Below are 16,875 nucleotides of genomic sequence, written 5' to 3' on the forward strand. Positions count from 1 at the left end.
AACAGCAGGTTGACACAAGACAAATAAATCCCAGCCTGAAAAATTCAGTGAAGCCTTTAAAAAAAAAAAAATTAAGTTTCAAAAAAATAAAAAGAGTGGGTGAGGAGCATAAGATTGTGAAAGCCACCTTGACTGCACATTTCCTTAACCAGACTCTGTATGCACTGTTGATTGAACTTGGTTCTAATTTCAGCAGACAGTATTAATTTCAAAGGCTCTCTTTTTTGTCAAGCTGAGTTTATAAACACAGCTATTTGCTAATAAATGTGACCTTTAAAACATGTTACTCTCCACACAGACTTACTCTGTGTCCAGCTGAGGGGTGGGGGGAAGGTGGGTATGGCAGGGAAGACCTGGAGAAAAGTCTGGAACGAACCATACACAGCCTCTCCTCAACCACTCAGACCTTTAACAGACCTCCACTGCTTCCATTTCTCAACAAATTTCTTTTTAATCCCTTGGGTATTTCCCACGCGGGAGGTGCTAGGTGAGGATAGCAAAGATACAGAAATCAATGGGACACAGCCATTGTCTTTAATGCATGCGCAGCCATAAGACACCCACACGAAACAATGATCAATTATGGTGGCGTTTGAGAAGTCCAGTATATAAGGTCATAAAGTTACACTTCGAAGGGGAAGAGATCAGCTTTAAAGACGTGAAAGTGAATCCTGGAAACATAGTGAGCTTCCTGGACATCATTCCAAGGCGAGCACGCAGTGTGACTACGGCTCAGAAGCAGAGGGGACTGAATTAATATTGATACCTAATGTGTACAAGGCAGTCTGCCACCTGTCAAGGCAAATTAATTAATTAACTAATTCATTAAGGCAAGCTTGATCAGAACAGGTTGTTTGGTTACTTGGAGGGGGAAGGGGAGGTTCATAAGTTCAAATAGCTGTGGTATCCAAAAGTGCATAAAGCAGGAAAAAATAATAGATCACGCTATAATCAAATACCACTTGAAGGACTGCAGAGCCATTCAAAAGCATTATCTGTGGTCTGCGACCCCAAATACGGGGGCGGAGAGTGAGAGGTAAGGCTGGGAAGGTAGGTAGAAATGATTTTATGAAATATCTTGAATGTTCACATTGGAGAGATTTAGAGTCTGGGTTGAAGACATTGGGAGTCACTCAGTGTTTGAGGGCGGATGTAACTCTAAGTGACGTTTGAGAAATTAACATAGCAGCAAAGTCAACAAGCAGACGACACAGCAAAGTGTGGGGATATGGAAGAAAGGGAGACCAAGTACGTTCTGGGCATTGGCTTTTGTTTAACACTGACGTACCAGGTAGTCTCTTTCTTTTCTTTTTTTTTTTTTTTTCTTTCCTTTCCTTTCCTTTCCTTTCTCCTTTCCTTTCTCCTTCCCTTCCCTTTCCTTTCTTTCTTTTTCTTTTCTTTCCTTTCTCCTTTCCTTTCTTCTCCTTTCCTTTCCCCTTCCCTTTCCTTTCTTTCTTTCTTTCTTTCTTTCTTTCTTTTTACTTTTCTTTTCTTTTCTTTCTTCCTTCCTTTCTTTTCTCTTTCCTTTTCCTTTTCTTTCTTTCCTTTCTTTTCTTTCTTTTTCTTTCTTTCTTTCCTTTCCTTTCCTTTCCTTTCCTTTCCTTCCTTCCTTCCTTCCTTCCTTCCTCCCTTTCTTCCTTTACGTTATTATGTGCCTAATAATTATTTGTGGCTGAGTGAATCCCCACGTTACCAACGGGAAAAGAGAGGCCCAGCGAGGTTGAGTAAGTGGCTCATGGTCTTAAGTTTGGGAGCTGGGCTGCCAATTCGGACGGGAGTCTTGTTGTAATTGTTGGTCTATTTCAAACGTGGTCTTTTTTGTTTAAGTTTATTTATTTTATTTATTCTGAGAGAGGGTGCAAGCAGGGGAGGGGTAGAAAGAGAGGGGGAGAGAGAGAGTCCCAGGCAGGCTCCGTGCTGTCAGAGCTGAGCCCAACTCAGGGGCTCGATCCCACGAACCGTGAGATCATGACCTGAGCCCAAAGCGAGAGTCTGCTGCTTAACCCACTGTGCCGCCCAGGAGCCCCTGTTCCAGAGATGCTGTTTCTACTTTTCCCACGCGACCTTTCTCTCTTTTCATCTACAGAATCCCTTCATTGGCCTCCCTTGGCACTCACCAATCCTTACCAGCTTCTGAGTCCAATAATCCCCAAACTTTCTTAAATGTTTCTGGAACTCAGTGATCTTCATTCTCCGGTTGGGAGCCTTTCACACGGCTTCCCTTGGGCGTACTGAAAACGTCGAGAGTTTCGTGCTTCCTTCCCTCTGGACCTTTATCTCTGGGTTTCTGGGTTACTACACCTGGAGTTGTGAGAACCAGGAAATCATTCATTGAGACACAAATAACAGACGGATTGAATCAAAAAAGGTGAGTGGGAGGAAATTGGTTAGCGTTGCGGTTCCTGTGCGTCCAACGTCCGACAGTGTGACATGCGTGCATGTGCACACACACACAATCTCTGTCTGCAATTAGTCTTCTGCCATCACCTTTATAATCAACCATCTGTTTCCTTATCCTTGTGCTTAACACTTTTGAGTTCTTTTTTAAAAATTTTCTTTCACATTTACTTATTTTTGAGAGACAGAGCGAGACAGAGCGTGAATGGAGGAGGGGCAGAGAGAGAGGGAGACACAGAATCCGAAGCAGGCTCCAGGCTCTGAGCTGTCAGCAGCCCCGATGTGGGGCTCGAACTCACAAACTGAGAGATCATGTCCTGAGCTGAAGTCGGACGCTCAACCGACGAGCCATGCAGGCGCCCCAGGAATCCTTATTTCTATAGCAGCTTATCTCAACACTTTTAAAATCTGATTGCATTTTAACTAGGATTTTTGTTGTGTTCAGAGGAACAACTGGCCTGAGCCTCAAGTCGGCCAGACTGTCGGAAATAGATGTCTGGAATTATTTGTTTTCACAACTGCCTTCCTAATAATGACCTATTTGCAAAGGGGGCACCATATCTCGTTTATCTATCCCCTGCTGCAGTGTCAGAAACTCGGCAAGTGTTTGCTAATTGAAACTATCAATGAATATAGTCTTGATTAAAGGAAGGGACCCACTCAAAGGGATATAATTTTATTTTCTAAAATTTAATGAACGAGTCGTGTTCTTGAAGCTTTTTCTTTCACTGAAAATGACTTTCTCCATCATGGGTTCACTCTTTTCTCCAGAAGAGAAAAAAAAAAAAAAAAGTACAGGTGAGGTGGCATTGAGTTCAAGAAAAAAATGTGGAAAAAAGACATTATCAAAGAAGTTAGCATGCTCATAGATACTTAATGAAGTTAAAAAACCTCCAAGAACTGGAATTTCATTTTACCTCAATCACTAAATATCATCCTATATTTAACATGGCTGGTATTATATTTTGTTAAATTTTAGTGTTTAGTTTTGAAAGAGGGAGAGACAGAGCACAAGCAAGGGAGGGGCAGGGAGCGAGGCAGACCCAGAATCCAAAGCAGGCTGCAGGCTCTGAGCCGTCAGCACAGAGCCCGACGCAGGGCTCGAACCCACAAACCGTGAGGTCATGACGTGAGCTGAAGTTGGACACAACTGACTGAGTCACCCAGGGCCTCTAGCAGTGCTTACATTTTAATAAAGGAGGTTTGGTAAACTCATTGCCATGAAATACACTTGGAATGGACGTAAGTGGAAAAAACAACCCAGGGTTTGGGGATCAAATATATTCTTACATGATAAGAACCCCAAAAAATCTGTAAGTAAAAGCCAACCTATTTGTAAGAGCGGTTGCCTCAGAGAGACTTCGTACCTCCAAACCTACGAAGAGGGCCACCCTGCTTCACCCAGATCCACGTGCCGTGCCGGTTCTTTGCCTGAGCAGATCTGTGTTAGCTTGCTGATTCTGGAATGGGGACCTAGGACCTGGAATAGTCACAGAAAGACCTTGAGTAAGAAAAGGAAAGAGTCTATGGTGGTTGCTGTGGAAGATGGTTATGGCAGCTTCTTAAGAAATTAAACACAGAATTACCAAATGATGTGGCAATTCCGCTATACCCCAAATAATTGAAAATAGAGACTTGAAGAGGTTATTTGTACACCTGTGTTTATAGCAGCATTATTTACAGTAAGAGCCAAACAGTGGCCACAGTCCAAGTGGTCACCGACGGATGCTGAATGCACAAACAAAATGCGGCACACACATACGCGGAAATAGTATTCGACCTTAAAAAGTGAAGGAGATTCTGACTTATGCTACGTCATTATGCTGAGTGAATAAGCCAGTCACAAAAAGACAGAAACTATACAATTCTCCTTATGTGAGGGACCTAGAGTCCTCAAATTCATAGAGACAGAAAGGAGATTCCAGGGGCTGAGTGCAGGGGACGGTGGAGGCATTGGTGTTTAACAGCTAGGGAGTTTCAGTGTGGGAATGTAAAAAAAAAAAAAAAAAAAAAAAAAATTGTGAAAATGAAAAAGTAGCAACAGCTGCACAACAATGTGCACTTAATGCCTCTGAACAGCCACTTAAAATGGTTTAAATGGTACATTGTATGCTATGTGTATTTTATTGTAATAAAATAAATTAAAAAAAAAAAAAACTATTGCTGTGTTCAAGAAAAGGAAAAGAAGCCCCACGTGTCAGAAGTTAGGAGCCAGCTGAGGGTCACCAGGTATGTGAATGAGCTGATGTTCTAGTCATGGGGTGGGGGGGTGGGGGTGGTTTGTTATCTAATCTGGTTATTTAGGAATTCAACCCTTGATGGATTGCTAACGTGGTGAAAACTGGGACTAATAAACTCTGCCCACCAGTCCAGAGAGACAATATGGAAGTTGTCTCAGCCACGAGTCTAGCTGGAAAATTAGAAGGCTAAATCAATAAATAATTCTCCCACGAAAACTCAACATACCAGGCCTGCGTGTTTGGAGTTTGTTCCACACTGCGTTCACGGTGTGGGAAGTCCTTGAGCCAAAAAGTAATGTAAAATTGTTTTTGGGCTGGTGCTGGCTCCGGGGTGTTTAGGAGAAGCAAACAAAAACACACTGGAGGGACTCTGACAATTCAGGCTGCCCAGATTCCCAAAGAAAAATAAAGTCCCTCTTACAATCCCAAATTATAAAGTGCACAAGGAAATTCTTCTTTGTGAATGAAAGTCAACAAAAACAGGAAACATAAAAGCTAGAGCCCCCAAATATGAAAAAAATAAAAAATAATCCGGGAGTACACTATGACATGAATGAATAAAGGCATTACATGATACAGAAATAATAAGGTGGAAAAAGAATTAATGAACTGGAGGCCAAATCTGAGCATATTGCCCAGAACACAGATGGAAAGATGTTAGCAGACAGGACATTTTTAAAGAGAGGTTAAAAAACATGGAATACAAATGAAAAAACCCCAATGTATATCTTAATAGGAATTCCAGAAAGAGAGAATAAAGATGGGGAAGAATTTAGAAGAAACAGTGTTGATAACAGTAATAGCTTAGAATGATCTAGATTTGATTGGAAAACGAATCTTCAGATTCAAGAAGCACGGTAAGTCTAAACATAATAAATAAAAACAGGGGCGCCTGGGTGGCTCAGTTGGTTAAGCGTCCGACTTCGGCTCAGGGCATGATCTCACGGTTTGTGAGTTCGAGCCCCGCGTCGGGCTCTGTGCTGACAGCTCAGAGCCTGGAGCCTGCTTCGGATTCCGTGTGTGTCTCTCTCTCTGCCCCTCCTCCACTCACGCTCTGTCTCTCTCTGTCTCAAAAATAAATAAAACATTAAAAAAATTTAAAAAAATAAAAATAAATTTACACTTAGATCATTGTAGTGAAATTATAGGAAACCTAAGGAAACCAAAATATCTTGGGGGGCAGGGGGATAAACTATCAATAACAAAACAATAACCTAAAGGCAATGAACTTTTGTTTTTTGGGGTTTTTTTTAGAGAGACAGAGAGAGGGCATGTGTGCATGTGTGCATGAGCCAGGGAGGAGCAGAGGGAGAGGGAGACAGGGAATCTGAAGCAGGTTCCACACTCAGTGTGGCCTGGACACAGGGCTCCAGGTGGGGCTCGATCTCATGACCGTGAGGTCATGACCTGAGCTGATATCGAGTGAGATGCTCAACCAACTGAGCCACCCAGATGCTCCAAATGGCAATGAAGGCATAGAATAATATGATAATGTCATCATAACATGATAAAATGCAAGCACGGAATAGAGGCTGGGAGGCATAGAGTAACAGCTTTAAAGCACTGAAAGAAAATCACCGGCAACTTAGAATTCTATCAGCTACACTGAAGAATGAGGGTGAAGTGGAGTGAGAAGGGGCTGGGAGTGTTCGCCATCAGGAAAATAAAGCAAAAATAATATATTCCCCACGGGGCAAACTGCAGGGCTGGCAAACCTATAGGTAAAGCTACATAAACACTGGCTCAAAATATAAAAAATACAAATAATAATAATTTGGAGGATATCGCTTGAAAATAAAATGCTAACAAAGCAGAATAGGCAAGCTGGATAGATGACAGCAATTGGAATTAAAGCATTCTGAGTTGCCTGTCATATGTCAAATCATGGATGCATGTTAACATGCTAATGGCCGGTGCTATGATAAATAGGAATAGAATTTACAATTTCCAAAGAGAAGATCAAAAAATAAGAGAATAAACATTCACACACACACACACACGCACACACACACACACCTTCAAACAAACGCAGCATATTAAAATTTCATAGAGTTGGGTATTGGGTACACAGAGTTTGTTATATCCATACTGGCCTCTACTCCTTATCTACATGTATGAAATACTTCATATAAATAATAGTAATAATAATAATGACATCGAAAACCTTATCATCAACCAAAGGAGAAAGCAGGAAATTAAAGAAAGTGAGTCTAGAGAAAAACCTGATCAACCACAATAAATATAAAAGACTTTTTTATTAATTAAAATATGGAAAAACTTGTATCAAGAAAAAATTTATCTATCTGCTGTTTATCAAAGACATATCTAAAATGTAATGAAAAAGTTAATGATACAAGTTGGAAAGATATGTACCAGGCAAATATTAACTGAAAAAGGCCATTGTTTGACATAAGTATCAGATAAAAAAATAATTAAGGTAAAAGACACTGTTAAGAATAAAGACAACACTACATAATAAGAGGAAAAATTTATCAAAATGAGGTAGTAATCATATATGTACCTAACAATTTAGCCTCAAAACATATAAAGCAAGAATGGATTAACAACCAAAATAAATTTATGAGCCAAGATAGTGGAAGATTTTAATAGTCTGTTCTCAGAATTGACATTTAAGCAGACAAAAAATCAGTAATGGTAGCGACAACCTGAACAACACAATTAGCAAGCCGATTAAAGGGACATATGTAGAACCCTCAGAATCAAAGCACACACGTTTTCAAGTACACATCGAATATTTTAAATAAATTGACTATATAGTATGCTACCAACCACATTCTAACAAATGACAAAGAAGTGATATCCTACAGACTGCAACACAATAAAATTAAAATTCAGCAACAACAGGGGCACCTGGGTGGTTCAGTCAATGAAGCATCCGATTTCAGCTCAGGTCATGATCTCGAGGTTCTCGAGTTCAAGCCCCACATCGGGCTCGTGCTGTATAGCACAGAGCCTGCTTGGGATCCTCTGTCTAGTTCTCACTCTGACCCTACCCCCCCCCCCACCCCTGCTTGCACACCCCCTCTTTCTCTCTCTCTCTCTCTCAAAAATAAATAAACACTTAATGAAAATTCAATAATAACAAAAAATGTGTCAATATGCTTGGAAATTAAGCAACCAACGAGTAAAGAAGAAATAATGCAATTTAACCAAATCATAATACAAACACTAAAAATCAAATCTGGAAAACAGCAAGGGGTGTACCGGTTCATGTGTTCCAACAGGTTCTCTGGGTTGGGGGTGCGTGTGTATGTTTGTTAGGGGGTGGGGGTGGGGAAAGACAACCAGCCATTGCCAACAGCTGTAGTCTAAGTATCCCGCTAGGTCTATTTCAAGCCATCAACAGGAAGTGTAAAATTGGGAAGAAATACACAAAATCAACTCTCACCAACGAATACGGGTTGGCTATAGCTGGTTCTGGCACACCAATGCTAATAACTGAAATACATCTTTAAATGCATATGGGAAACAAAGAAGAAAGGTTGAAAGTGATTTTCCTTAGGATCTAAATCAAAGGTTAGAAAAAGAACAGAGGAGTAAACCCAAAAAATTAGAAGGAAGGAAATAATAAAGATAAGAGCAGAAGTTAATAACATTACAAACAAAGACACAGTTAAGAAGATTAACAAAAGTGGGGGAAATGGTTCTTTTGGAAGATGAATTAACTAGGCAAACATCTGGCTGACATGATCAAAGGAAGAGAAATTAAAATAAAAATAAACAATGCTCTAAATAGAAAGAACAAAAGATACGTGGTAGAAAAATAGAAGATAAATATAAATGATGCCAACAAGCTTGAAAACTTAGATTTAAAAAAAAGGGCAATTTTCTGGAAGAATACTAAGAACAAAACTGACTCCAGGAAAAATATAAAACGTGAGCATAAATGTTACTATCCACATGCTCGTGCTGCCCGTTTTCCCTTCACACGAACACAAACACAATTACCAAGCCTGGGTGGTTTTACAGGTAAGTTCTGCCCTCAAGATATGGATGATTTTACTATCATAAGGTTGCTTCAGAAAAACAGAAGAAGGACAAAAGCTCTCCAGTTCCTTTTAGGAGGCCATTAAACATGGAAACAGAACTGGAAAGGAAAACCATAGGCCAGTCTCATACATGAACAAAGAGAAAAATGTATTACAGAGCATGCTATTTTTAAAAATCTGGCAGTTTGGAATGTCTGGGTGGCTCAGGGGGTTGAATGTCCGACTCACGATTTTGATTCAGGTCATGATCCCTGGGTCCTGGGATCGGGCTCTGTGCTGCAGAATGCTTACGATTCTTTCTCTCTCCCTCTGCCCTTGCCCTGCTCAAGCTCGCTCTCTCTCTCTCTCTCTCTCTCTCTCTCTCAAAAAAAAAAAAAAAAAAAAAAGACTGGGGTGCCTGGGGGGCTCAGTTGGTTAAGCAACCAACTTTGGCTCAGGTCATGATCTCATGGCTCATGAGTTTGAGCCCATGTCAGGCTCTGTGCTGACAGCAAGAGCCTGGAGCCTGCTTCAGATTCTGTGTCTCCCTCTCTCTCTGCCCCTCGCCTGCTCACACACACTCTCTCTCTCTCAAAAGTAAATAAACATTAAAAAAAAATCTGGCAGTGCAATTTTGTAACTCATTGCTGATTAAGATTTATTCAAGAATGTAAAAATCCCTTAGATGATCAATTAATATAAACATTACATTAACAGGTTAAAGGAGAAAAATCATTTTGATATATGCAGGAAAAGTACTTAATACAATTCAACAATCATTCCTTACTAATCCAAATATACTTCCCCAAGAGAAAGAAATAATTCCTCTTAAGCAAACTAGCAATAGGTGGAAACTATCTTAACTTTTTTAAAAGGACATCTTTTAAAAACCCACTGCAAATATTGAAATTACTAATGTGAAAAGCATAAGAATACCCCCTTATTCTGCTTTCAAAGTGATACTGAAGGTGCTAACAAGAAAATAAGAGACTGAAATGTTTACAGTAACCTTATTCATAATAGCCAAAAATCCAAAGCAACCCAAAATAACCCCAGATTCAAACAACTCCTGTCTAGCAACGGGAGAACAGGTAAACAAATTGTACACTATCCACACAGTGGAATACTGTTCAGTCATAAAAGGTTGCTGATCCTGGCAAGGACACGGATGAATCCTAAAACAACATTATGCTATGCGAAAGCAACCGATCTCAAAATAAAATATACCGTGTGATTCCATTTATAGAAAGTTCGAGAGTAGGAAACTGATAGCCACAGAAAGCAGACTGTTGGTTGCCAAAGGGTTATGAGGGACTGACTGCAGGGAGGAATCTTTTTGGATGAGGGGTGATGAACATGTTCTATGTCCTGATTGGGGTGTTGATTACACAAGTGTATATAGTTTTCAAAGCTAACTGAACTGAATAACTGAGATCTGTGCATTTCATTGTTTGGTAATTACATCTCAATTTAAAAAAGCACAATAGGCTAAATTCTGGAAAGAAGGGGGTAATGCAATCAGTACCTACAATGTGTTTATACAGAATATCCAAGAGTATCTACAAATAAATATTAGCACTAATAAGAAAGTTTAACGAGTTGCTAGAAATCAATATACAAAAATCAATAGTTATTTTTAAAGGACATTATTAACCATGGCAATAAAAGCTTTTAAGGTGCCCAGAAATAAATCTAACAAATGGTGTGTAAGATTTTTACGGAGAGAGCCACAAAACTTTATTGAAGGGGGAAAGAAAAAAGGATTTACTATATTCATGGATGGGAGGGTCTGGTATTTTAAAGATTGCAATGTTCTCCCAAATGCATCTGTACATTCAATATTATCGCCACAAAAAAAAATCTCAGTAGGTTGTTTCAAAGACTTGACAAGAATAAGCTAAAAAATTACAAAGAAAAAAAGGAGGGGAAGAGGCTTCAGAAGGAGGAGGAGGAAAAGAAAAAAATGGGTTTACCCTTTTGAATACTGGTACTCCTCGTAAAGCTATAGTAATTTAAACAGTGCAATATTGCCACAGGGAATAGAGTGCTTAGAAATAGAACCACTTAGCTATGGAAATTTGGAATATGACGGAGATGACACTGTAAATCACTGGGCAAAGAATCCGAGTATTCAATAAATGACGCTCAGACATCACCATATGCAAAAAAAAAAAAAAGAAAAAGAAAAAAAAAGAGAAAGAAAAAAAAGAAAAGGAATCCAGCTATTCATGTGTAAAAGGGTAAAATTGGATATCTACCTCGTATCATGCACAAAAATCACATAAATGTGAAAATCAAAATTTACAAAGAAAATACAGGAGAAAATCTTAATGACATGTGGATACTGTCATATTATTTATGGTAACCAAAGCATAAGCCACACTGAGAAAAGAAATACTGTAAATATAATTACATTAAGCTATGAACGTCTGTGTACCAGGACAATGACAAAAAGGAAGTCAATACCTACTATGGGAAGGTGTTTACAACCCACGTAACTAATTTTCTACAATTGGAATATAATAGAATTCCTTAAAAATACAGCAAGACGATCCAAGAAAAAAAAAGAAACACAAATAAACACATGAAAAGATGTCTTAACCTATCTAGTAATCAAAGAAAGTGCGAATCAGAACGAAATACTATCCTAACCTATCAGGTTGGCAAAAACCAACAGCCAATAGTCAATCAATACATCCAGTTCCAAGAACGGGTGGGGCTACTGGAAATGGGAAGCCTTATATCGTGCTCGCATGGCTGCACATTGGCACGACTGTTTGGAAGAACAATTCTGGAATAACTTACAAAAGATGTGGATGATGTCCTGCAACCAGAAATTCGTCTGCTAGATGTCTGCCACAGAGCGGTACACACGAGGACATAAGTGCCAGAATGTTCATGGCAACATGGCTTGTAATAGCAAAAAAAAAAAAAAAACCAAAAAAAACAAAAAAACAAAAAAAAACTAGGGAAAAAACACAAGTGTTATCGAGTCATATATTTGTTTAAATGTAAAAAACAATCCAATGTATATTTCTTACAGGTGCATATGTATTTAGAGAACGTATGTAACATACACGGCAATATCAGTGTAGGGGTAGTATATGGGGGAACCTGAATTACCTGGGTTAGAATCGAGGTTACCAGCTATCTATATGGCCTTGGACAAGTTATTTAACCAACGTTTCTTCTTCCCTTCATCTATAAAATGGGTGATGAAAATAGTATCTGTGTCATATGTCTTCAGTGGGCATTAAAGGAGCTAATGTATGCAAAGTGCTTAGAATAATGGCCATTTGCTGCTTTTATTACCATCATTTTCATCATCATCATCATCATCATCATCATCATCATCATCAAGACACTGGCTATCTCTAATGGGAGGGGAGGAGTAGGGATGCAGGTAAATCTCTAGCTTTATCTGTAAGGAAATATGGCTATGCTAACATAGATTACACCTGAATTTAATAGGACTATGAGGCCGAGGGCACTGAGTACATGATTATTTCCCATATAACTTTCTGGGCTTTGTTGAGCATTTCAAATCCTCCGTATATCAAAAGTTTTTTGTTTTGCTTTGTTTGCTTTTTAATGTTATTTTTGAGAGAGACAGCGTGAGCAGGAGAGGGGCAGAGAGAGAGGAGGACACACAATCCGAAGCAGGCTCCAGGCTCTGAGCTGTCAGCACAGAGCCCGACGCGGGGCTCGAACTCACGAACTGTGAGATCATGTCCTGAGCCAGAGTCAGACGCCCAACCGAGTGAGCCCCCCAGGTGCCCCTTGTTTTGTTTTTAGTAAAAAAAATGAATGGTCTGCAGAATACTATGGAGAAATGTTTAAACCACCTTGCATATTGAATACTGTAAAAGGGAAGTTATTGTGGGAACATATTTTTGGACAAATGCTTGGCAGCTAGCTAGCGGTTAGCAACAGGAAGTTACAAGTTCACAATTAAAGAAAGGAAAGCCAAGGAAGTTACAAGTAGTTCTTTCCAAGAACACCCAAGATCCCAGAGTAGCAGGAAAAACTGTGCAGAAATGCATGAAGTTTCTAGGGAGGAGATAAACACAGAGTTCCTTGAAGTGCCAAAGAAATAATGTTCGTTGATATACGTATCCAAAAAACATGTTTCCCGAGAAAGCCGTTATAATAAACTTATAGAACATTTATTGAATTCTTTAAATGAACATTTATGGGGCTTGGATTATGTACACATATATGTTTTGTTTGTCTTTTTGCCCCAGGCTGACTTCAGCTGTTATGTTTTAAAATGGAAGAAAACTTTAACGTGCTTTCTGTACATCTACCACAATAAAGGGCTTCGCGGTGAACGTTTCTAGAAAGAGTATCCATCCGTCAGGATGCTTTCGGTAGCGAGCAGCAAAAGCCATCTAAATCTTAAACCGCGGGAGTTTACTGTCATCTCATTAAGGAGAAGTCCGGAGGAAAGTAGTCTCAGGGTTGATTCAATTGCTCAACAACATCCACAACACTCAGACCCTTCCTGACTCTCTGTTCTGCTGTCTGGCAGGTCAGGAAGGTTCCGCTCAAGGTCGTGGGATGCTCGCATCAATTCTGTATCATGTCTTCATGCAACCAAGCCCAAAGGCAGGAAGCAAGTCAGGGTAGCAGACCCCCAGCTCATCTGCTGTGTTATCAGGTGGAAAAATCTTCCCCAGAGACCCCGTCACTGGACTTTCCTAAACTGCTTGTTGGCAAATAGAAGCGGGGTTACCATAACTGTGTTACGACTCATCACTAACTCATCACCTAGGACTAGAATCGTCTTCTTCTGGCCTGTTACCCCTTGTACCTGCACAAAACCTAAGTTGTGTTACCAAGGAGGAAAGCCACAAGGAGGAAGCGACTCTTACTGGTGAAAAAGGCACAGAGCTACATAGCATCTACCCAGTTTTCTCCACGAAGACATGTGGCTTGTGGCACACACTGTTATCTGTACCCAGTGGTTATTACCGACCTCTTTCTTACCGGCAGCACCAGATTTGCTTATTCTTCTAGGGTTCCTGGACCCAATTCCCATGTGGGGGTGAGGAGTGGTTCCCCCACACACGATACCAAGCAAGTCTTAGCCACCGATGGGGTGTCTGAGAATTCAACTCAATTCTGACACTCTTGACCTAGAGACAGCATCAGATCCCACAGGTTAAGGGCTGAGTCCCACAAGACTGCACCCCATCCCCCACTTGAGACGCCAACCGCAAGCCTCCTGTGCTTCTGGCTGACCACCTACAGATGGGAGGTTCCAATAACCTTAAGTTTGACTAATTTGCTAAAACGGCTCGCAGAACGCAGGGAAAACACTTTCTTATACTTGCAAATCTGTTAAAGGATATGAACCAACAGCCAGATGAAGACAGACAGGAGTTCCCACACAAAGGGGATCCACTCTTGGGTTTTTAAGGAGGCTTCATTACATAGTCATGATTGACTAAGTCCTTGGCCACGGATTGATTGAACCTCCTGTCCCGCCCCCATCCTCCGGAGGGTCTAGGGGCAGGACTGAAAGTTCCAGCCTCCTAATCACGGGGTTGTCCCTCTAGGCAACAAGCCCCCATCTTTAGGCAGAGTCCTAAAGTTACCTCATTAACATAAAAAAGACACCTTTATCACTCTCAGCTTTGGGGAAGCTCTTAGGGTTTCGGATGCAGTGAGCCAGGAGCTATGAACGAAGACCATACATCACCCCGATGACCACAGTGTATTTCTCATAAATGACGCTCTCACTTTCATGTTTGAGCAGCCAAATGCTTTCCAGACACTGGGCCTCTTTGTAGCGTAAGGGTGAATCTTCGCTGGTCTGCAGCCATCCAGGTAAATCCATTCCCCTTGTCTGTGACCGGTATAGGAAGAGGACCGTGACACGGAGGGAAGTCTTCTGGGGAGCCCCTGGACAGGGACAGAAGAAAGGAGGCCCTCTCTCTGGTCTGGGGACACTGCTGTGGGGGTATCTTTGCTGTACCTCTTGTAGCCATCTTGCAACCATGAGGGATGTCAGGCTTTAGTTATCATAGTGAGAACAGACCCCGGATGTTACTGCCAACTTCCTAAAGTAATCAGCCTATTCACCATTGTGCCCCTCAACTTCTTGGCACTATGCGATCATAAATTTTCTTCTTTGTTAGGCCACTTGAGTTTGATTCTTTGGTACTGTACATTCAAATCACCCTGACAGCATACTCAAATTGAAAATGTAAAGCAAACTGGGGTGCCTGGGTGGCTCAGTTGAGTAAGCATCCAACGCTTGATTTCGGCTCAGGTCATGATCTCACAGCTCATGAGATTGAGCCCTGTGTCGGGCTCTGCACTGATGACGTTGAGCCCGCTTGAGATTCTCTCTCTGCCCCTCCCCCACTCACAGTCTCTCTCTCTCTCTCTCTCTCTCTCTCTCTCTCTCTCTCTCTGTCTCCCCCTCAAAATAAATAAGCATTAAAAAAAAGAGAGAGAAAACATAAAGCAAACAATTTAAAGAGAGATTTTTTAAAAACTAGATAAATAATAAACTAACAACGGCACATCCGGCTGCTTTAAACTGGTTTGCATCTACACGTTCAGAATAATCAAGTGTCATAATCCTTAAGGAAAACGTTTTACTAAGCATCTCTCTGTGTAAGGCACTTTTATGAGCCCTATGATGACGAAGCGATTGAGCAAGTAGTCTAGGGACACTAAAAAAAAAAAAAAAATACGAAATGCATGATCCTTAAATTCAAGAAGCTTATCCTACAGTTGGGGGAAAAGTTCAGTTGACAGTAAAAATTCTAAATTACACATCAGTTTTAAAGAAGTGGTTCCATTATGTTCAAATACGGTACCTATTATCAGCCAAGTAATAAATTGTACCATCACACTGTAATACATCAAATATCAGAATCCCTTTCCACACACAGATCTCGAGATCCTGAAGCATATTAGAAAAACCTTTAATTTCCTTAAGATCAATCCTTCTTTTGAAATAGCAACCGACATGTGAATAGATTTACTTTACCCCTGAGCAAACTGAAGAGTCATACAGAGAGACATCAGGCCCAACTTTTTACTTAAAGTGTTTTACTTTTTATGAGCGATTATCATAGAGCTGGAATTAGTGGAGCCTGGATGAATGAGTCTTCACTTCTGTCTGCATGGGAGTAGGGTGAGTTCCGATTTGGTAGTTTATCTTTAAAGGGACTGATGAAAAAAGAAAGCTATTGCAGGGATGGTGAAGAGAAAGCTGACCTGTTCACACTTGATGTAATACATTTTGGTATTTACGGAGCGAGCGCCCAAGGCAAGTAGGAGTGTAAGTAGTGATAAGTGTGCATTTTGCCTTCATAGGGACCCTGAGGGAGATCAAGAGTGCTAAGCCTTGGCAGGAAAGCACCAGCCCAGATATAAAATACCCCGGCTCTGAGTGTGTCTATCGGAGCATAAATTTATTAAAACCCCATCTTAGACCGTAAAGCGAAAGCATCGATAAAGCAGCAGCTCCCACTACCTAAGTCAGGTTTGTTTTGTGTTTTGTTGTAGTACTTTTTTTTTTTTAAATAAAAGGATGAGTGGTTTAGCAATCCTGGCTTTAGAACGGGCATCTGAAGCACCAGTTCCATGATGCTCTACCAGTTTAGTAGTTAGCGTACTACTAAATACAGAACGGCCACGTAGTGGCCTTCTGCATAAAACCACTTGAAAGGCTTTCTCTGTGGCTGAGTGCCACCATTTTCCTCTTTAGAAACCAGCAAGGACCAAGGTGGCCTGTAAACAGAAGCTCGTGCCTAGTAGAGGATGGTCATGTAGGCTGAATCCCATCTGGGAGAGTTTGATTGGATTGGACCACAGAGGGGAAAGGCAAGTGGGGGGGGGGGGTGGGGAGGGGTAAAAGAAGCTACAAGGTACAAAGGGGGGGTTCAGCTTCTAAAACTTCCCGTTCATCAGACAGATGACCGTCTGTGAAGGCTGTCGGCTCCCCACCTTTCATGGAATCTGCAATCCCGAAGGAGGGTATTAACTATGTTGAGGTTCAAACGAGGACACGTCAGTGTCCGGACCATGAAAGACAGGGAAAGATGGAGACACTGTCACATATTGGTGGAGACTGCGGACTTGCCAAACTGAAGGCGCTGTGGCATCCTGGATTGAATCCCAGGGCAGAGAAAGGACGTGAGTGGAAAGACCGAGGAAATCCAAATATTATCTGTAGTTTACTTAATAGCATTGTACTGCGTTACTTTTGTATTTCTTAACAGTACATT

General features: G+C 40.8%; 1 long non-coding RNA gene across 1 annotated transcript in view; it reads right to left on the reverse strand.

Moving 5' to 3' along the window:
• The window catches only part of LOC122207287, a 143,415-nt gene that overhangs the window by 96,865 nt on the left and 29,675 nt on the right, over positions 1-16,875 (reverse strand). The window contains exons 2-3 of the long non-coding RNA XR_006196758.1: positions 3,765-3,877; positions 2,128-2,301 (exon numbers count right to left, since the gene is read on the reverse strand). This is a non-coding gene — a long non-coding RNA (uncharacterized LOC122207287). The remainder of the gene's footprint in view (positions 1-2,127; positions 2,302-3,764; positions 3,878-16,875) is intronic.

Source organism: Panthera leo, chromosome E1 (assembly GCF_018350215.1).
Source record: "Panthera leo isolate Ple1 chromosome E1, P.leo_Ple1_pat1.1, whole genome shotgun sequence".
NCBI classification, from domain to species: domain Eukaryota; kingdom Metazoa; phylum Chordata; class Mammalia; order Carnivora; family Felidae; genus Panthera; species Panthera leo.